Below are 22187 nucleotides of genomic sequence, written 5' to 3' on the forward strand. Positions count from 1 at the left end.
CACAAGATTGAGTTAAAGCCTGAGGCCACACCTAAAGCTCAGAAGCTACGAAGGCTAGGAGTTATAAAGGAACAGGCTCTACTCAAGGAGGTAAGAAAGCTTCTAGCAGCAGGTTTCATTTATCTAGTGGAGAGTTCAGAGTGGGTCTCTCCTTCTGTTGTCACTCCTAAGAAAAATGGCAAGTGGAGGGTGTGTGTGGATTATCGTCCCCTCAATGAGGCAACAAAGAGAGATCACTTTCCCCTCCCATTCCAGGATGAGATACTAAATGAGGTAGCTGGTCATGAGAAGTACACTGTGTGCGATGGTTACTCAGGTTACTTTCAAATAGGGATTGCATTGGAGGATCAATTGAAAACAACCTTTATCATTCCTTGGGGTTGTTATGCTTTTAGAGTCATGCCATTTGGTCTGACAAATGCTCCTGCAACATTCCAATGTTTCATGAATATGGTGTTTCAAGCATTCTTTTGAAATTCAATTAGGGTGTTCATTGATGATTTCTGTATTTATAGCTCAAAATCATTACATCTACAAAGGGTAAAAGAAGGTTTAAAGAAGCTCTACGACATGGGAGGTCAACTCAACCCCGACAAGTGCCATATAGGTGAGGATGAAGTAATCTTGCTTGGTCATAAAGTTTCTTACAAAGGCATTGAAGTGGATCCTTCAAAGGCAAAGGCTCTTATTGAGCTACCATCACCCAAGAGTCTTAAGGAGGTCATCTCATTCATTCAAAAGGTGAAGTATATGTCACGCTTCATTCACTTAGCCTCGGAGTTACTTCACCCTTTGCAAAAGTTGACACAACAAGTAGAATTTGCATGGTCTGATGAGCTTGAAGAGTACTTTTGTAACATTAAAGCCATTTTGTCAGAGCTACCAACACTCATGCCTCCTTGTTGGGAGTACACATTCTTTGTTATCTCTAGTGCTGGGAAAGAAACAATTGGTGCAGTTTTGTTACAACAAGATCCCTATAGTACCAGGATGCGGCCCATCTAATTTGCTAGTAGGGTCATGAATACTTTAGAGAGAGGCTACACGGAGGCAGAACTCATGATGCTTTCTCTCATTTTTGCGATAAGGAAGTTTAGATCCTACTTCCTCCCAAAACCTTTTGTAATCCTCACCGCAGAGAATTTGTTCCCTTGGGTGTCATCTCAAATGAATCTTAGTACTAGGATCTCAAAGTGGATTATGGAGTTGCAAGAGTTTCAATACTCTTTCAAGGTACAAGATAGTGTGCGTGCACAATTGGCAGGGATTCTCACTTATAGGGTGCATGAAAAGGAGATTAAGGTGCCTGAAGTAAAGACCCTACCATTGCCACCACCAAAAAGTATTCCTAATGCTTTTACCTTGTTCTTTGATGGAGCTTTTCGTTGAGCCACAGGAAAAGCAGGGGGAGGGCTAGTGTTGCTCAACCCAAGTGGAGAGGTGGTCATGAAAGAGAAGTTCAATCTACCAAGTTCATCTAGCAACAATGAAGCAGAATATGACACACTACTTCATGGTTTAAAAATATGCATTGGCCATGGTATACAACGTCTCATGCTAAAAGGGGATGCACTTCTCATTGTGAAGCAGATTTTAGGCATTTGGGCATGCAAAAATGAAAGACTAAGGGCCAAAGTTCATACCATCCGTAGGCTATTTAATCAATTTGAGGAGGTGCAATTATATCATATTCCTAGGAAACAAAATGAAGATGCTGATTTACTTGCACAACAAGCCGTTGCATGTGTAAAGAAAGAAGTGCAAGTCATCATGGTGGCGGCTGCTGTGAAGCAACCGAGGTACCAGGGATTGGAGTCATTGGCTACATTTTGGAGGGTGAGTTTCCACCAGACTTCACAAAAGCTCAGAAGAGGAGACTCATGAAGAAGGCAAGCATGTATCTCTTCCTAGAAGGCTCCCTCTATCAAAGAGGGAAGGATAAAGTGTGCAGAAGAGTACCAACTATTGCGGAAATTCCAGCCATTCTAAAAGGTTTGCATGAAGAGGCATGTGGTGGTAATTTTTCCCAAGAATTAACTGTGAAGAAGATTTTGCTTGCGGGGTATGTTTGGCCAAGTCTACATGTGGATGTCCAACATTGGTGTAAAAGTTGTCACAATTGTCAGGTAAATGGGAATAGAAGATTGATTTATGGTCCAAGGCAAATCGTGCTTGCAAATGGACCCTTTGAAAAGTGGGGCATTGATGCTATGGGTCCTCTGCCTAGGACAAAAAATGGTAAACTCTACATTCTAGTGGCTGTAGACTATATGACTAGGTGGGTGGAAGCACAAAGTGTGGCAAAGGTAAATGAGAGGACAGTGAGAAAATTCGTCTACACTCACATTTGTTGTAGATCTGGCACACCTTTGGAGATTGTTTCTGATAATGGTCCAGGGTTTAGAAAGGGATTGCTCACAGAAGTCTGTGAAGAACTTCGCATTCTACATCGTCACAGTACACCCTACTATCCCCAATCAAATGGTTTGGTAGAAAAAGCTAATGGTGTCATTGCAGGCATCATTAGAAAGATGGTGAAAAACAAGACAAAGTTGTGGGATGACTTCTTGGATGGTGCCTTGTGGGCGTATTGAACCACATATAGGGAAGCCACGAAGTTCACACCATTTCACTTGGTCTATGGTCAAGAGGCTTTACAGCCAATTGAGCTAAACATTCCAACAATGTGACTTCATGGAAAATCAGCACAAGATGATCAAGAAGCATGGATGGATCGACTTCTTACCTTAGCTGTGCTTGAGTGGAAAAGAGAAGCAGCATACGAGTGCTATAAGAGGAAAGCCACACAGACAAAGGAGAAGCTTGACAAGAAACTGAGGGACAAAGGCATCAATGAAGGAGATCTTGTGCTAAGGTATGACAATCGACTCGATAATCGTTTTGATGCCAAATTTGAAACAAGATGGCAGGGGCCATACATAGTCAAGAAGGCTTTCAATTCAAGTTACTATCAACTTATGGACTTGGATGGGAAAGAGCACTCCAGGAAGGTAAACGGCTATCGCTTGAAGCCTTACTTGAGTCGCCTTCTACCAAAGGATCTACCAGACCAAAAGGCAACTATCTCATGTAAGTATTGTTCCATGAAGCATGAGTGTAACACAAACCAAAATTCCAAGGGGCCAAACAATGAAGATCTTGTCAAGGACTCTGAAGCACTCTCTTTGGAAAAGATTCTTTATGATGGTACATGAATATACCATCATCCTGGGGGAGGGCTAATGATAGCCATTTTTTTGGTTCTCTGTAATTGCCATAGTGAGTTATCTCACCCTATCAAATCACTCAAACACAGTGGTTACCCTCACCCTTTCACTGTATATAGGTGTGTGTGAGTTAGGGGACTTTTTCCATATCTCCTTACTGAAATAAAAAACCCTCAATTAGCTAGTCATTGGGCTAGTTGAGCCAAAAATATAAAAAATATAAGTATATTATGGCCCATGCGTATGTAAATATTTCTTTGTATATAGGGCCTAAATAAAAGATTTTTTCATAATTATTTTGGTATTTATTTAAATATTTCTACCTAGGTGTGTGTTATTTATGCTCTGTACATTGCCTCACCATTACCACAATTTTTCTTACCATTTTTCATACTCTTTATTCCATATAGAACTATTTTCATGTAAGCTTCTCTTATATTTGGTGTAACTCCACCCCAACAAAAATCCAAAAAAACTAGTTTTACTTATCTGTATATTTTTTCACTATTGTGATTTTTCCCTTCCTACATCTATTTTGTTTTTTTTCTAAAAAATTAGAATACCAAAAATATTTATCTTTTTATGGTAGCCTCATAATGAGAGAGATTTCTTTTGACCCCTTTATATTTTTTCCACTTATAATATTTGATTTTCTTAGTTGTACTATTCACTTATATCATGATCTCAACAATATCTTTTTCAATCATAGACCTACCAAATAAGGTCAAGGGTAGGTGGCATGCTTACATGCACTATGGAGGGCTCACTCTTGGAGGTATTCAAAAGAATCATCCAAAGAAGGACCCCAGAAGGACCTTGTGCAGTGGAAAAAAACGGTTGGTTTTGCTGAATTTTTAAAGTTCACTTGCTCTCCGAATTTGAAAAAGTGATACAAACAAAAGTTGTAGCTCGTGGGCTGGACTTTTGCCTCAAATTTTTTCATTTTTTTTTGAGCTACGAGCTGTGAGCTATGAGTTTATTAGTCGACCCTAGTTTTCCCATGCTATGCAGCCACACTCTCTCTTCCACTTTATCATTTTTCTCTTTCACACACACTTCTCCACTCATCATCCCCACCTCTCTCACCACTCCTCTCTGCACCCTACTCACCTTCTCCTCAACCTTGAAGAATAAGAGAAACCATGGTGAACTCATACCTCCCACACACAATTCCATTCCAAAATTGACCACCTAATCTCATTTTTCCTCCTCCAAATTAACCATATCTATAAAAAAAAACCACAAAATTCAGCCTCTTCTCTTAAAAGACAGCATCATGGTGGTTGATTACTCAGCTTCAATTACCTTGTCTCTCAAGGAAGGTCAAGAGTGGAGAAAAAATGTACCGTCAAAGCTAGTGGACCGTCAACAAGCGTCAAAATTGGCCCTACTCAAAACACTTGGAGCATCAACCTTGTAAGAAATCCAACTTTTCTTACCTCTTAAGAGTTTTTCTTCCTTATTTGTATCCTACATGGATACTCCCATTGTAAATATCCAATTCCATTTGTAAATTAATAAAAATACTAACTCTACTAACCCTAACCCACTATGAAAAGTCCTATCACCTCCATTTCTCTCCTCTCTCTTTCCCCACCAACTTCTTGATAATTCCAAGCAAAAGAAATTAGATAAATTGCTGAAAATCTAACCCAACCATGGTTAGAGGAGTAACCCTAGCCTTCAAAATTGCTATAAAAGGAGGGTGTAGCTAGCACAAAAAGGGGGGAGAAGAAAGAGCACTATGCTATAGCTTGAGAAGCCAAGCTCAACCTCTTGAGAAGGAGCTCTTGAGTGGAATCTCATTGGCATTAGGCATATGTATGTGTTGTATAAGGGGTGATTAGCAAGGGAACTCTATGCCATTGTAAGAGAGAGGGATCATTAAATTGAGGGTAGGAAATCTATCATTTCTCCTACTAGTGTAAGCCCAACATTTGCTGAATCAAGGAGGGTGAATTTGGACTAAGCATGGATACCTTGTCTCCCTTCCAACGTGAAGTCATGGACAATAATGATGTGTAAGTGTCTTGGTGTTTTATTTAAGTTCTTGATAGCTTGTCTCCGGGTATTGTTATCAATTTAGCCATAAATCCCACATGTTGTAAGAGGGCGACAGGGTGGAGAGGACTCCCCTGGCCTTAAGACAGTGATTGGGGTGGTTTTTTTCTTGTGATGTGTTGTGGTGTAATTTACTCAGGCTATGTTGAACAAATACTAATCTCACTTTGATTGGTCATGACAGATTTGTAAGAATGCATTACTGCAACAAGCACCCCCTTCCCCCTTCTCTCTCTTTCTTACATATATATATTTATGTTTGCTTGATCATTAACGATACACTTCAAAGCAGTCCGAGCACCATCTCTCTCTCTCTCTCTCTCTCTCTCTCTCTCTCTCTCTCTCTCTCTCTCTCTCTCTCTCTCTCTCTCTCTCTCTCTCTCTCTCTCTCTCGCTCTCGTGTTTTAGTGTGTGAGAGTGTTCCATTGGTGTTAGGGTTAGTGTAAATTCCTTGCTTGTTTGTGGGTTTCTCTAACGATTCTTCTCTTTTGCGTCCTAGTTCGCTCTTAAACTAGGTGGTGCCCCTTGTGTAGTTGGGATTTGGATGGGGGTTTGTTGCACTACAAGAGGCTATTCATATTAGCGACGCTCACACAGAGAGGCTAAAAAAAAAATTCCCGGCGTCGCTATGAGCGTCGCAAATTTACAAAGAAATTTGTGACGCTCATAGCGACGCCGGCTGGGCTACAAAAATAGCCGAGCGCGCCCAAAAACTCAGATCTCACATCTGAGTTTTTCGGCGCCCTCAAGCAAGGAGCAGGTGACGCTCTTCCTCTCTCTCTCTCTCTCTCTCTCTCTCTCTCTCTCTCTCTCTCTCTTTTTCTTCTCCACACACACACACACACACACGAGGAGAGGAAGGAGAGCCAGGTATGCTCCTTCCCTCTCCTCATTCTCATGTTCCCTTCCCCTCTTTCTCTCTCCCTCTCTCTCTCTCACACACACACATATAGTGTTTTTGAGAGAGAGAGAGAGAGAGAGAGAGGGAGAGAGAGAGAGAGAGAGAGAGAGTACAAAAATAAACAAAAACGCACACACACATACATAAACAAAAAATGCACACACACATTGAGAGAGGAAAAGAGAGAGAGAGCATGCATAAACAAAAAACGCACGCATTGAGAGAGGAAAAGAGAGAGAGAACATGCATAAACAAAAAACACACACATTGAGAGAGGAAAAGAGAGAGAAAACATGCATACGATCCAAAAAAACGCACACACATTGAGAGAGAAAGAGAGAGAAACTAATTTAACGTCGTAGGAAACTAATTAAAATTAAAAGACCTAAAGATCTAGCCGACGAGGAGTTGAACTCAAGACCTATTATTCAAGAGGGAAATGGCATAATCAATCTATCATACTTGGCATGGGTGATAGAAAGGTTATACCATTTATCTCTTTTTATTGGCACACACATCCACACACACGCACACACACAAGAAGAAGAGAGTTATAACGTCGTAGGAAACTATCCTAAAAGACGTTAAAGATTAGGTTAGATGTAGACTTACGTTAAATTAGATTTAGGTTTATTTAAGTTAAATTAGATTAGATTTAGGTTTATTTTTAACTAGATTTACGTTTATTTTTGCTAGATTTAGATTTACGTTATATTAGATTAGATTTAGGTTTCCATAGACTGCGATGCCTGCATGAAGCGGGTGAAGAAAGCCCTCAATGGAATATAGGGTATTGCTGACTTCACTCATGGTGGGCTCCGTTGATCCAAAAGTATTGGTGAAATGTCTTCAGAAGATAGGGAAGAAGGTGGATCTTCAGGGCGGCAAGAGTCACTACATCCCCGACACAATGACCATCTAGACAACCTCTAGTCATTCAACAGCAACTTCAAAGTTAGTAACAAGAGCAAGAACGGTCTTAAGGGCCAATTGCTGTCGTCAGATGTGGATGGAGATGAGGCAGCGTCACCGCCGGAAGTTAACTCTCACATCTTTAGTGATGAGAATGCCAACTCTTGCCGAGTTATATGAAAAATTATGTGTTAAATCAGTTTTAAGGTTCTTATAATCCCTGTTAGTTTAGTTCTTTGTTTTTAATATAACATAATTTACGTTAGATTTAGATTTATGTTATATTAGATTAGACTTAAGTTTATTTAGGTTTACCCACACACACACACAAGAATTACTTACGGTTTAGGGTTTAGAGTTAGACAAACAGTGAAAAGATGTTAAGATGCTGTGAAGTGCTACAGCTAGAGAAGAGGGTGCACTATATGCAGTATCATGTAGACGTGGGTGTGTAGATTTCTTGTACCCACAAATATAGGTATTGAACAATAAAGACGAGATTATAAGCCGGTGGTTCTGATCTCCGTGCACCTCTAGACCGAGGTGTGCGGGGATTGGACATGACTAGAGAATGTGAGGTAAAGAGAGAGAGAGAGAGAGAGAGAGAGAGAGAGAGAGAGAGAGAGCGAGAGAGATAAGACGAAGAATGCCAATAGAATATTAAATTTGTTGTCCAGGTTATAAGATTTTTATCCTCATTATGAGTAGTGACGAGGATGTGGGACCGTCCAACCGAAACACCTATCTCTCAACGAGGGTCTTATGTCCTTGTAATCAATGCAAGCATGCTGTGCGACGGACAAGACGTGTTTCTTTGCAGCACGTTCGCGAATTTGGCGAGTTCGATCCATCTATTATAGATCGAGTTGTTGCCAATTATAACTCGTCGGACTTTGACGCTGGCCAACAAGCAGCAATCTTGCAACCCAATAGACGTGTTCGCAGGCGCTTTGGTCAAGCAGCATATGTGAGGCCACAAGATGTAGCCTCTGACAGCTCGGGGGATGATCATGCAGAGCACATTCCAAACGAGGCAATGTTTGAGCCCGAGATTGATGAAATGATCGAGACGATCATGGATTCAGAAAGGCTTATCTATGATGATATGAAAAGTGAAGCCGATACGCCATTGTATAATGGAGCATGTATGTCTAGATTGAAAGCACTCCTGGTTCTTCTCAACATGTAGGCGAAGTTTGGATGGAGTGACACTAGCGTCACAGCGCTTTTCAGGTGATCTATTACAATTAGTTTACTTTAATAAAACTCTAGATGTATAATGATCTGATAGATTTTTACACGACTGTATCGTATTTTTATGTTGTGTAGATTACTTAAAGAGCACATACTACCAGCTGACAATGTGATGCCAGATTCCCGAGATGAAGCAAGAAAGATTTTGCGAAACTTGGGGATGGATTACAATTCTATCCACGCTTGTCCTAATGACTGCATTCTTTTCAGAGGGGAATACATAGACATGGAGAAGTGTCCGAAATGTGATTCCGAAAGATATCGAGTAGATCTCCACGGGACAAAAATTCCACAAAAGGTTTTGTGACATTTTCCTCTGCTTCCTCGCATCAAGCATTTCTTCGAATGTAATTCCATGGCCGCCCTAGCATCATGGCATGAGGAGAATAAATCTTCGGATGGTGTGCTATGAATTCCTGCAGATTGCGAAGCCTGGAAACATATAGACGGAACATGGCTGGATTTTGCCAGGGAAGCTCGAAATCTGCGCTTAGGCCTGGCTATGGATGGCGTAAATCCATTTGGTCAAAGATCAACATCTTACAGTGTATGGCCCGTTGTCATCGTCAACTACAACATTCCCCCGTGGTTGACTACAAAGAAGGGGCACCTATGGCTAAGCTTGATTGTGCCAGGGCGATATAAAGTGGGGAATATGGATGCGTATCTTCGTCCACTATTGGAAGAGCTACAACAATTGTGGATTGGCATAGAGGTGGTGGATATGAGCCGACACACAGGACGACGGAATGCTTTGATCAGAGGCATTCTAATGCGGACCATGCATGACTATCCCGGGCTAACAGAATGCTCAGGTGATCTATTGACACTCCTCACGCAGACACTGTAAATCTTGTTTTTTCCCATAGTTGATCTATTATCATGTGTATACATGCAGGGCTTCAAACAAGCGGATACAGAGCATGTGTCACATGTGGACCTAGACTGAATGCACATAGGGCACCCTCACAGAAGAAGCAAATCTACGAAGGTCATCAACCGTATCTTCCAGAGAATCATGTGTTACGCGACGGCTTTTTGGGAAGAGAGCGACCAAGGATGTCTGCACAAGCATGGTTAGAGCAGAAGGAGATGTGCGATGACGGATTGCCTCCAGAGATGAAGAGACTATCTCTATGGTACAAGTTACCATACTGGCCCCGACTCATGATCAATCACTTGCTCGATCCAATGCACATATTCAAGAATGTGGGTAATCTACTATGGGACCATCTGACCGGCAAGAAAGATACTTTGGGAGCCAGAGTTGACCTTAGAAATGCGGATCCTATGGAGCAATATTGGCCGCAAACAGCGTCTGATGGATCGATAAAACTCCCTAAAGCACCATGGATTTTCACAGGAGCCCAAGAACGCAAAGTAACAGAGACCATTCGATCTTTGCGGACCCCCACTGGCGTAATGCACTCGCTCCGAACGTGTTTTACTAAAGAAGGAAATCTTACCGGTTTGAAGTCACACGATTGGCATAAAATGTGTCAGGTACGTTCATAGTGGACTTTAATATCATTGCATAAAATGTGGACTTTAATATCATTGCTGCACATACTTTACAGTTTATTTTACCGGTTGCCATTGAGGGATGTTTGTCTCTCGACATCCGTAACACAATCTACAAACTTGCAAAGCTGGTGCAATGGATCTCACAAAAGGAGATCAACGTAGACCCCATACCATTCGCCAAACTAAATGCTGCGGAGCTTGTGTGCATGTTTGAGAAACATTTTCCTACTACCATGCTAACCATTCAGGTGCATCTTCTTGTTCACATAGTTGATGAGGTGGAAATAGCTGGCACAGTTCATTCCAGATGGATGTTCTTCCTAGAACGTTTCATGAAAACGCTTAAGGGATATGTGCATCAAAAGGCACGTCCGGAGGGTAGCATGGCAGAAGGTTGGTTGGTATCAGAGTGCCTAGTGTACATTGGAGAGTGGCTAGACGGATTTGATAAATCCCGGGACACGCTATGGCGAACCATAGATGATGAGCGCATATCTGGGATTGTCATGTGCAATCTCGGTGTTGAGAAGAAGATGACGGAAGATCTAGAGGCTAAAATCAACCGATTTTGCATGCTTCACAATCTAGTGATGCAAAAGTGGATTTCACAATATGAGGATGCAAAGCAAGAGTGACAAAGGGCACGAATCGAGTGGAGACGGGGAAGACGATCACCGATGCACTATCCAGCGGTTCTGGAGAGCCTACCAACCTTCATGAGCTTAAGATGGTTGCACAACCAATTGAAAAGCGCACAACAATGCGGTGACGAAGTGACTGAGGAAGAGTGGGAGTACTCTCGGGGTTGCGCGACCAAGGTAAGTTTGCAATGTACGACTAGCAAGTGACTTTATTTATAAACGTTTGAACGGCCACTCATAATCTTTGTTCGTTGTAGTATAAGTCATACACAGCAATATGGTGTAAAGGTCGACATTTTAGGGTGGAACGAATCGACAAAAAGCGTTTTACTCAAGATTGTGGAATCATGGCAAAATTGAACAGTCTAGTCGACGACGTTCCTCTGATGCAGATCCTGTGGTGGCGGAACTCACTTACTTCGGAACGCTGCAAGAGATTTTGAGGATCGATTACAGAGGATTTTTTGTCAACTTGTTCGACGTGCAATGGTTCAAGATAATCATGGAGGGTCGCAACGCTACTGTGCGTAGAGGAGAGTCTGGTTTTCTTGAGGTGTATTCTACTAAGCAATGGACTGATCTAAGAGACACTTTCGTACTACCCGAGCATTGTGAACAAGTAAGTATGTAAATAGTTAACATCCCCCTTTTACAAGTTATGTGCTTGAAAGCTCTCATGTAAGTTATGTGGCTCTGGAAGGTAATATTTCATCCTACAAAGTCTACATCAAACTGGTGGTACGTCATAGAGGTAGCCCCTCGTAGTGCAAGGACGTATGAAGGCTACCATGTGCCAATCACAACGGCATCAATGGAGGAGATCAGAGAAGATGCTCAATCAGAAGCCGCTACGGTGGTGCCAGACGAGCATCAAGATGCTACTACTCTATATGGGGTGCATGCAGAGGAGCTACAAAATGAAAAAGAGGATATGTGTTTAAACGGAGAGCTCTATATAGATATAGGAAGTTATGCTGAGTTATGCGAGGATGAGAGAGAGATCTCTTAAAGCCACAAATATTGTATTTGAACAATTTTTCTCCGTGTTGTAAAAGCTCTGGCTCTCTAAGTACCTTCCATGGTGTATAACGCTCTTTTCTACTCGCGCTCACATCTTTTGATTGAAAATTCTGAGTTTTCGACTTGCCTCTTCTATCACTCAATTCATTGCGTCATTGTATTTATATGCGTCATTACGTCATTGTATTTAATGGTCTTTCCGTCATTGTCTACTCTATTCATTCAATATTAAGTTTAAATATTCGTATGTTTAATGCAAGTATGGATGATGAGGAGTTTCTTTCTTCTTTGTCACCGCAGCAGAGACAGTGGTACGTGGAGCGTCATCGCTCTGGCGCATCATCGCGCGTTCCTACTCCATCCGCATCTCCCTCTCTTTCGGAGCATTCGGTCGATGGAGTAAGACAAGCCCTCTAGCCGGTGACGCGTGAACCTGGGTGTCCCGGCAGGGGTCTCTAGCGGCGTGTCGATGGGGGTACGGACGTCAGGTGTCTCCACCGGCGTCTGGGCCCCGAAGCGAGGAGTGTCGAGTGGGGTGGCTCCTGGCGGAGTAGGTAGAGGTGTGTAGCTTCTAGGAACAGTCAGCCGTGCAAAACCTGGCGTAGATGGCGATGTTGTGGCTGGTGTGGGGGCGGGCAAAGAAGGGGAGGGTAAAGAGCCTTGTCGAACACGAGGCGGTGTGGAGGCATCGGTGGCGGAATCCCCACAACAACCGCCACCGCCACCACTAGAGCGCCGGTGTCTAGACGAGTGTGAAGCTCGTCTCGTCGACGCCGAAGCTTCGGAGCGCCGTACGAGCGCGAGTACGCATGCAGGAAGGGCTTAAACGCCCTGATGGACATTCTCAGTTCTCCCAGCGGCATGGTTAGTATTAGGGTTTACTCTTTTCTATTTTTTGTATTGTTTTATAAATGTCGTTATATGTTTATACTTACTGAAAGCTGTCTTATTGTCTTTTTTTGCAGAATCCGACAGATACGCCGCTTGGACGTCAGTTTAGCCGTAGCTAGATAGCATTAGTTTAGGGTTTCTCATAGCTTATGTATCATGAGACGGATTTTATACGTCTTTTTGAACCATGTATATTATTACATTTGTCACCGCAGTTCATTTTGCCAATCAATTCTTTATGCCTATGATGTTGTACAATTGTCATTATTACATTTGCCAATCAATTCATTTTGCCTATGATGTGTACAATTGTCAATCTTGCAAACAATGCGTCTTGTGGGTGACTATTTTGGGTCTATTATCTACCCTTGCACTTTTTAAAACAAGTGAATCAAGTACAATATGGTTGATGGGTGGCAGGGAATTCAATGCCCTGCCACCAAAAAAACATTCTCTTGGGCGTCGCTATAACCGTTGCTATTTATGGCTCTGTAGCGTCGCTATGAGCGTCGCTATAGTCTTCTGTGTAAACGTCGCTATAACCGTCGCTATGAGCGTCGATATATAGCGACGCTTATAGCGACGCATATAGCGACGCTCTCGTAGCGACGCTATTCGCGACGGTTTTAGCGACGCCGGGGGTTATAAAAACCCAGTGTATTTCCGTCGCTAACAGCGTCACAAGAGCACACAACCTCTTGTAGTGTTGTTTTGGTTTGTGTTGTGTTGTGCCCCAGCCCCATTGAGCAGCACGGGAGCCTTGAAAGGTGTCTAGAGGTTGCTCTTCTTGTTGCCCGCCCCGGACCGCTTCACTAGAATGTTTCGTTTTCTTCTATAATTGAAAAAATCAACCATCGTTGTGTACTATGCAAAATAGGGTATTAGGTGCCCCAAAACTCAAGAAATATTAGCTTTGTGTTACAATATGCGACATAGAAAATCAAAAATGCATTTGGATATCATGAAATCCACCAAAAGAATCATAGAAGAGCTAAAATTGGCTAAAATACAGGATTTGACAATTTTTGTAATTTGGTCATAACTTACAACTTTTATATTTATTTCTCCCTAGAAGCATCAGGACATGTTAAGGACTACTAAAGATAGCTCTCTAGCATTATAGACCTCACAAACATGAATTCTAGAGTGGTATAGTTGCAAAAAGTTGAAAAAAGGCAAATATAGGACCCGTTTTTTCACACAGTTTAGGTTGTGAAATGTTGTGCAAAGGACAAGGTTAAAGATGGAACTGATATTCCAAAAAAATGTCGAGTTTTTTTCAGCTCATGAGACAACTTTCTAGATAGATAGCACCTCAAAATCCATTTTAAAACTCTTGACATAATTCAAGGAAAATGGTCACTTAACAGGACATAAAAGTGTCCCAGGACATAAAAGTGTCCCATTACCAACCTAGTGTTAAGGGGCACCCTTGCCTAATTGATCTTTGTATAGAAACAGGGGCTGTTAGTCTACCAGTAACAATAATCCTAGAAGAAGCATGCTCTCCTAACAGAAAAATACATGAGCTTATTTTTTATCCCAACCCCATTTTGGCCATAATAGCATGTATAAAGTCCCAAGGAACAATATCAAAGGCTTTAGCATAGTCCAATTGCAGCATAACCATATTTTGATCAGTTTTGATAGCATACTCAGTGCCCAACTGCACAATAAGAATATTGTCTAGAATGGAGTTGCCTTCCAATGAACACTGTCTGATTAATATGGATATGTTTTTGAAGTAGAGGGGAGACTCTGATGGCTACTACCTTTGCCAACACTTTGTAGAGCATGCCCATCACAGTGATGGGCCTCCATTGAGACAGGTGAGTACAAAACTTTTGCGTAGGGATAAGCTTGATGATCCCTTCCTTTAGTCTCGCATCCATAGTTTTGATGCCCATATGATATTGAGGTCAGATAACACAATATCCTTAAGATGATCCTCAAAACAAAGCAAAAATTCCTTCAAAAGCCCTTAGGCTCCAGGTGATTTATCATTACCCAATTTTGTAACATCATACTAAATCTCAACCTCATCAAAGCAACCTTCTAGTCTCTGAGCATCACAACTATCAATGCAAGAGTTCATAGAATCAAGCATTACTTCCATAGCCTACTGTCTTTCCTTAGAAGCATCTACGGGTTTGTTAAGAATGTTGTCATAGTGATCCACACACGTTTGCATAATGTTCTGCCAGTCACTGACCTCATATCCATACTCTTCTATGAGCTTAGTGATTGCTTCTCTGTTATGATTTGCTTTCAGCTTAAGAAAGAACCCTTTTGAGGTGTCATTTACATTTGCAAGTTCCCTGACTCTACATCTGAACCTACATTTAGTAACCTCCTGCTTAGCTAGGGGAAGCAAGGCGCCCTTTATATCCTCAATTTCTTTACATGTTTGGACAATAGTATGGCCTGTATGCACTACATCCAAGAATGGCTGAAGTTTCCGAGTTAGAATAGACAGTTTTTGCCTTTTTATTGCTGCAAATTGCTTACCATTAACCCTGATGCATTTTTGCATTTTAGAGCCAAAAAGGAGCCATGTGCAAATGGGGTCAAGCTGCATACTTTTAACACAGTGTATTCCTCTTAAAACGTCATCAAAAAGGAATTTTCTAATGGAGGAACAGACTGTTAACCATTAAAGGTCTGGATTTACCAACTTTACCAGACATGGCAATAGCATTCGGAAGATCCATACACAAGGGAAAATGGTTAGACATGCTGAATTACACTTGAACCTGCATTTTACAATGTGCAAGAATCCATACATCATTCATAAAGTATAATCTACCCAATCGGGACCAAGAGGACATATAGGACTTAGAATGAAAGGTGAAGCCTTTACTGTTATAGCCAATCAGCTAAGCATCAAATAAGTGTAGTTTAGTTTCCAACTCCTCCCAGCAGGAAGCCTCCTCTGTGTTCATAATAGTAGAGATAGAAGTAGTGTCCGTGGTTCTAGGCACCATAATGAAATCTCCTCCTAGGATTCCATTACCTAGAGGCAGGAGTTTTAGCGAGTCCCATAGGAAAAGTGTTTGAGACATGCCATTTGGAGCATAAATGTTGACCATATGAAGGGGTCCCCATAGGGAATTCAACCTAAAGACAGAGCACCTATCAGAGGGGTGATCCGACAATCACTAAGGGTTGACGGAGTTCACAAGACCCTAGAATCCTCATCCTTCTTCGCTCCATAAAAGAAAGTATAGCCTTTAAAGTGAAAAGTAGTGCCAGCTCTCTTATGACACTTACATTCCTATATAAGAACTACATCTAGATCTTGGCGTGTAATCCAATTATGAAACATAGCCAATCTGGTAGGGTCATTCAAACCCTTAGAATTGAACTTTGCAATCGTCATTGAGGAGTATTCATCACGACATGGGTGTTACCTAGTTCTTGAGACTCCTCATCATTGTCCACCATGTTGATTTCAAGATTGATAGGAGGGGCATCGTTACTTTGCTGGTCCTTTTCCGTAGTGTTGGAGGCTTCTTCAGTATCTACAATGGTGTTGGGGGAAGGCATATCTTGCAAGATATCAAAAACATTAGGAGTCATAAATCCATAAGATTGTTCACGCGGTTGGAATGCCTTTCTAGCTGTCATAGTCTGGAACTCGTCTGCATCCATTGGTCATTTGCCCTTATCCAAGATCTTGATGATTCCATGAGGTTTCATAGAGGAAGACGACCCCTGATGTTCATGGTTCATGGCTAGAGCGATTTTGTGCCTGGTTCCCTGCATGGATGGGGGTAGAAGGAGGCCTAACCACCCCTTTATTGAGAGGAGGTGATGTACCATGAGCGGGAGCATAGGTAGAGAGGTACTTTTCTAGTTGACCAAAGGGGTATTCCCACTGACAGGTTGAAGGGAAGTGGGGGATTTGCCAAAAAATTTCTCCCAAGGGACCATGGTCTTATTATCGGGGTAAGATGGGATTAATTCCCTTGATTATTGAGAGATGGTTGGTCAGTTCTTGGAGAAATGCCCCAATTTGTTACAGTGAAAGCATGCCCGTGCAAGAGACCCCCGTTTGAGATACAACACCTTTTGGCCAATGGACAGAATATTGATGTCAATGGTTTTAGGGAACTGGTTCTTGGTGTTCCAAAGTAGGCAGCCTTTATTCCAATTGGGTGAATTAATAGTGGGGGAGTACAAAACTTGCCATAATGTAGAAGTTATGTTGTTGATACACGGCCATAGAAAAGAAGGTAAATAAATGTATTCAACCAAAACCGAGTACTGAGATAGCAATGCTTCTTTGATCATCTTTATAGGCTTCTAGTCCAAGACATGCAGGGCCTGGCCAAACAGGATTACACTCGGCTTAGATAGGAAGGCGACTTGATTTGGAGGGTTTAGAAAGAGGACCTCAAAAATCCCCTGCCCTGAATATAAAATTTTATCTATAGCCTGAGAACCAAACCCTTGGTCTATAGCTTGAGTTATGTCAGAGATTAGTGGAAGATGACCAGTAAAGAACAAAACAACCACCTGTGACTTAAAAACAGAAACCTGCTGCCATATTGTCTTGGTGTCATGAGAAACCTAATGATCCCCCTTAACTTGAGGATCGATCAATGATGATGTAGTCCTTCAAAATAAGCAGGGGCATCAAAATCCGGGGTGGTATCTACTCGGTCATGCACAAGACTCCGTGCTTCTTCCGTTGGGTCAACTTTGAAGGATAATGAGAGAGCATACAAGGCCATTGTAGCGCGCAAAGCCCGTGGAAACCAAACCGTTTGATCTCGCATTTGGGGAGGGCAACAAGGCCCCGCAAAAGGCCCTTGCCAAGAAGTCGGTCCTAATCAGTGCATCACCATGAGCAGGGTGATAGGGTAGGGAGGGTCACCATCACTCACACCATTTATCAATTCTTCTCTCTCTCTCTCTCTCTCTCTCTCTCTCTCTCTCTCTCTCTCTCTTTCATGGCCCATCACTAACTTTATTCATTCAATAATACAAAGAGAATAAGGGGCTGTGGACAGTTGAATCCACTTAGTGCTCGACCACACCTCGTGTCCTGCTGCACTTGCACTCACATGTACACACTTCGCATCATGCCTTACAAGTAATATCAGAGCTTTGATTTTGCATGGGTGTACTACTATGATGATTGAGTCGACAGCTCTACAATGACAAGGGCATTGTCAATAGCAGTGCAAGAGAAGTCTAGATTGCAGATCTGAGCTTAGGCATGTATATTAAGTTCGTATAGAGCTTAAAGCAAGCCATAGCTATGTTTTGCATAGACACAATAGGAACAAAAAGTGTTGCAGCTTGTTTTTTATGTTTGTGGCTCTCAAAGCAGTGATTTTTGCATATCTCCACCATATGAATTCGTATAGATATGATCCAAGAGTCTATCCTAGGGGTTTGGCATGGCACATTGTCGACGCACTGTTTATATCAGGATTTTGCAATTTTGAGCATTGAATCTTTTGTGACAGCTTGCATCAATCTTGACACATTAAAGCTTGGTAGTTTGATTCCTACATTGCAGGGCATGATGCAATTTGCATCTCTAGACATGTATGGCAGACTGTGGTGTTGTTTGAGAGAGATTTTCAGCCATGTGTGTGCATAAAGAGAGAGAGAGAGAGAGAGAGAGAGAGAGAGAGAGAGAGAGAGAGAGAGAGAGAGTGAGAGAGAGAGAGAGAGAGAGAGAGAGAGAGAGAGAGTCAACAACACACATAGAGCTCGCGAGAGAGAAACAATTTTTTGAGCACACTGTTAGAAGCCGTGGATTCGGGATCGACATTGCAAGTGGAATTAAATGGGTTTCGGAGATTTGATCTGTAGAGCACTTTTTGATCCAGGCATGGCATTGTTCATCAACATTATAGGTGGAGTTTTATAGGTTTACTGATACGCATAGGTACAATGGCTTCTATATAATTTTTATAGTCACCTTGGTAGGAGTTGCTTTGTGGATAGTTATTTGTTGACAAATGCATACTTCCTAAGCACACAGTGCTATTGATCTCTTTTGAGAGCAAATATCCTTGTAGGGATTTGTCTATTGTATGTAGTAATTTACAGGGGCCTATTTGTGCACGATTTTTCATATATATTGAGTTGCAGTTACTACCTATTGTTCTTCATGTGGAGCCATTTTTAAAGATTTTTTGGTAGTTTCCTCGATCATTTTTGAGACTCGGACCGGAAGAATCCTTTATGAGATTGTGGCTAGTCTTGAGTCTGTGCAGCCTTTGGAGGGTCGTTTGTGTGAGGTTTTCTTGAGCTGGGGTGTTCTTGAATGTTGAGACGCATTTACTGATACAAGTTGTTGGAGTATCCCCTTTTGGTATCCTCGTCATAGGCCATGTTTCTAGAGGAAAACCATTGCTTTTGGCATTGAGTTGGCAGTCACATGACAACTTGTTACGTCGCTCTTATGCCCAATGGTTACTTTTTTTACTTTATGTGTTGATTTTGTAATGTCGGGTTTTTGAGAGTTTCCTCCCCATACAAAGTAGACTTTGTTAGATTTTTTCCACAAGTCCGCCATATGTGTTCTTCCCACATTTGAGTACCTATAGCCAGTGATTTTGCTACCCTTTGTCTTGAGTTTCTTCTCCTATTTTAGGGGAACTCTGTCAAAATTTTCCCACCATTTTTTTCCATAAATCCTTGGTAATTTTGTCTTGCATTATGGCTGCTAGTAGTGCTTCAAAAAAGGAAGACTACTACATAAAGAAGTTCGATGGAACAAATTTCACGATTTGGAAGCAACATATGCTTGACATTTTGGTCAACAAGGGCCTGGCAACACCATTAAAAGAGCATAGAGAGAATGCTTACACCGATGATCAACGGAAAGAATTTGATGTGTGTGTTATGGTCACGATTAGATTATATTCTGGCAAGACCATATTCTTCACGATTTAGACAAGACTACAACACGAGAGCATTGGGACTCTTTATGTGTAGCTTGAGTAGGAAAGAGTGCTTCTAACAAAGTCTTTTTGATGAAGAAACTTATGTGGCTGAATATGAAGGAAGGTAGCAATGCTAGTGCACATTTTCTCAGCTGACATCAGAAGGGTTGGATTTTGATGATGAAATAGAGGCCATTCTCTTGTTATGCTCTTTGCCTTCTTCTTGGGATACATTCAATATTGTGATCAGTAACACTGCACCAGGTGGTAAACTAAAGCTCAGTGATGTTACTAGTGCATTGCTCATTGAAGATATTAAACATCAATCTCTCCATAGTGGTGGGCATAGACATGCGTATATGACAAGTGACCATAATCTCCATAGGCAAAGAGGTGGACGTAGTTGTAGCCACGATCATTCACAGGATCCTAAGGATTTCCAGAATTGTAGCAAGAGTTGAGGTCGTGACTACAAATATGTAGAATGCTATCATTGCGGCAAGAAAGGCCATTTAAAGAAAACTTTTCGTGTTTTGCAGCATGAAAAGGACAAAGCTATCTGACACTCCACATAGCAGTGTAAGGATAGAGGAGATTAATGTGGTTGAATCTCCACCTGCAAAATTTATTCTTGACATGCAACAGTCATCAGATGTGCTTGTTTTCACCTTTGATTTGAGTCTAGATGCTTATTGGCTCTTGATGTGTGTTATGCACAAAATTGGATCATTGATTTTGGTGCGAGTTTCCATGTTTCTCCCCATAGGGAGTGGTTCTCCACAAATATTGATGTGCATGGTTCAGTCAGGCTTAGAGATTCCTGTCAGCTTGATATATGTAGTACAGGAGATGTCAAGTTATGCATGACAAATGACACTGAATCTATGCATCGCGGAGTTAGAAATATTCCTAAATTTACTAAGAGTTTGGTGTCAGTTGGTCAGCTTGATGCTCTAGGCTATACTATTGTTTTTGGCAATGGTGCTTGGATGGTGCGTAAGGCAAATGTGGTTGTCATAAAGGGTCACAAATCTGGTTCATTGTATATGTCTCTTCAATCAAAGAGAGTACTATCTATGTAGCTGATCATTCTTCTACTAAATCCTTCCACAAGGTAGTACTTGAAAATATCTTTTGAGCCATTCTCCTAAAACTTTGGCTAAGATTTGGCCATGTGGTCAAAATTTAAGATCATTTTGAAAGTGAGAATTAGGAAATTCCCAAATTCTCTAATGTGGTGTTCTATGTTAAACTATTCGGATTTCAGTTTATGTGAGTATTGAATCTATGGAATGAAAACTAGGCAAATTTCCTCGCCACTACATCAAGAGTTGGGAAACCCTCTAGGATTGGTTCATAGTAATTTATGTGGGCCATAACCAAATCCTATGAACACACTCATTATACTTTTGGGAGACATATTAGAGTGACACGTGTCAGACTTTGCAATTAAGAACTAAGTATAATTATAACACAAACTGCATAATTGCATTAATGCATGCTGGCAATATTGAACATGGTAGAGTGGATACAGCTTACAAGGATACGGACGATTACAATGATACATTAACTTGGATTGTGATCCATGTACCCTTTTTTTTTTTTGACAGAAACCGGGATAGACTAGCCCGCACGTCTAGCAACTGGTTTGAATCACTAGTGGTCCAAAACTCTCGAGTTTGACATATTAGAGTGGCACGTGTTAGACTTTGCAATTAAGAACTAAGTATAATTATAACACAAACTGCATAATTGCATTAATGCACGCTGGCAATATTGAACATGGTAGAGTGGATACAACTTACAAGGCATGCTGATAATACGGACGATTACAATGATACATTAACGTAAGGTATAAGGTAGTTAAAATGCATGGTGAAATTATAAAAGCATCAAGCAAGCAAGCGAGAGACTTGCATATGGAACTGAAGGAAAGCAGCTAGGCGCCCCCGCCAGTGGAGGTAGTGGAGGAGGTAGCGTTGGTGGAGGACTCTGCAGTGGTGTTGAAGGTGGCGCCTTTTGCAGCGGCCCTATTGCAGCGCCCGTAGCTGCTTTGGCAGCCAGAGCCGCAGTATGCGCTACCAGAGCCGCAATAACCAAACTGGCTGCAGCACTGCCCGGCGTTGCAGTAGCCCTTGCCACCCTGCGGCAAATTTCCGCAGCAGGGCTGCGAGCAGGCTTGGCAGTCCACCATATCCAGCTGCGTCATCATTATCACGGTGGTCGAAGCCACAAGCAGCAGCGCAACAGCTGCGTGCACATCATAGCGGGCCATATTGGCTTACTTATTAAGAATTAAGCCCTAGTAAGTATCTGCTGCAGATCGCTAGGGCTCGCTGGTATTAATTAAATCACGCTTTCTGATTCTATAACTAGCCGCTTGAGCACCCTTTATGTACCCTGCTTCTCACTCTACATGCAGAGTTATCCAATTTGTAGTGAAATTGATGTGAACGTTGCAGCTAATTATAGAGCGGCTCCACACTCTCCATGTAAAGTATGCATCCCTCCCACAAAAGCAGTTAGCACGTCCTGCAGCTAGGGTCCATACATGACCTCCTTTTACAAAACTAAGCTTTCCCTCAACCAATCAATCAAGTACCCATTTACATTATTATGCAGAGTTTCTAGTATAGTGAAACACCACCCCTAATGTAGAGCTCTCAAATATTTGATCAAGAGACCCATGACAACACTTATATGGACCCTTACTTGAAAGAACTCCGCCCCATCTTGGATGTGATAGAGTTCAAGGCAAGAAACATCACCAAGGTGGAGGAGTCTATCCATATTCTAGAGGAAGAGCTTGATCTCTTGCTTTGCACAATAACCATGGCCACCTATAAGA

The 22187-nt window shown here is 41.8% G+C and overlaps 1 pseudogene; it reads left to right on the top strand.

Moving 5' to 3' along the window:
- Nucleotides 1-20830: 20830 nt before the first annotated feature.
- LOC147439802 (uncharacterized) lies at nt 20831-21719 on the top strand (annotated as a pseudogene).
- Nucleotides 21720-22187: the final 468 nt, after the last annotated feature.

The sequence above is a fragment of the Adiantum capillus-veneris genome, chromosome 16, assembly GCF_014529385.1.
Source record: "Adiantum capillus-veneris isolate H3 chromosome 16, ASM1452938v2, whole genome shotgun sequence".
NCBI classification, from domain to species: Eukaryota; Viridiplantae; Streptophyta; class Polypodiopsida; order Polypodiales; family Pteridaceae; genus Adiantum; species Adiantum capillus-veneris.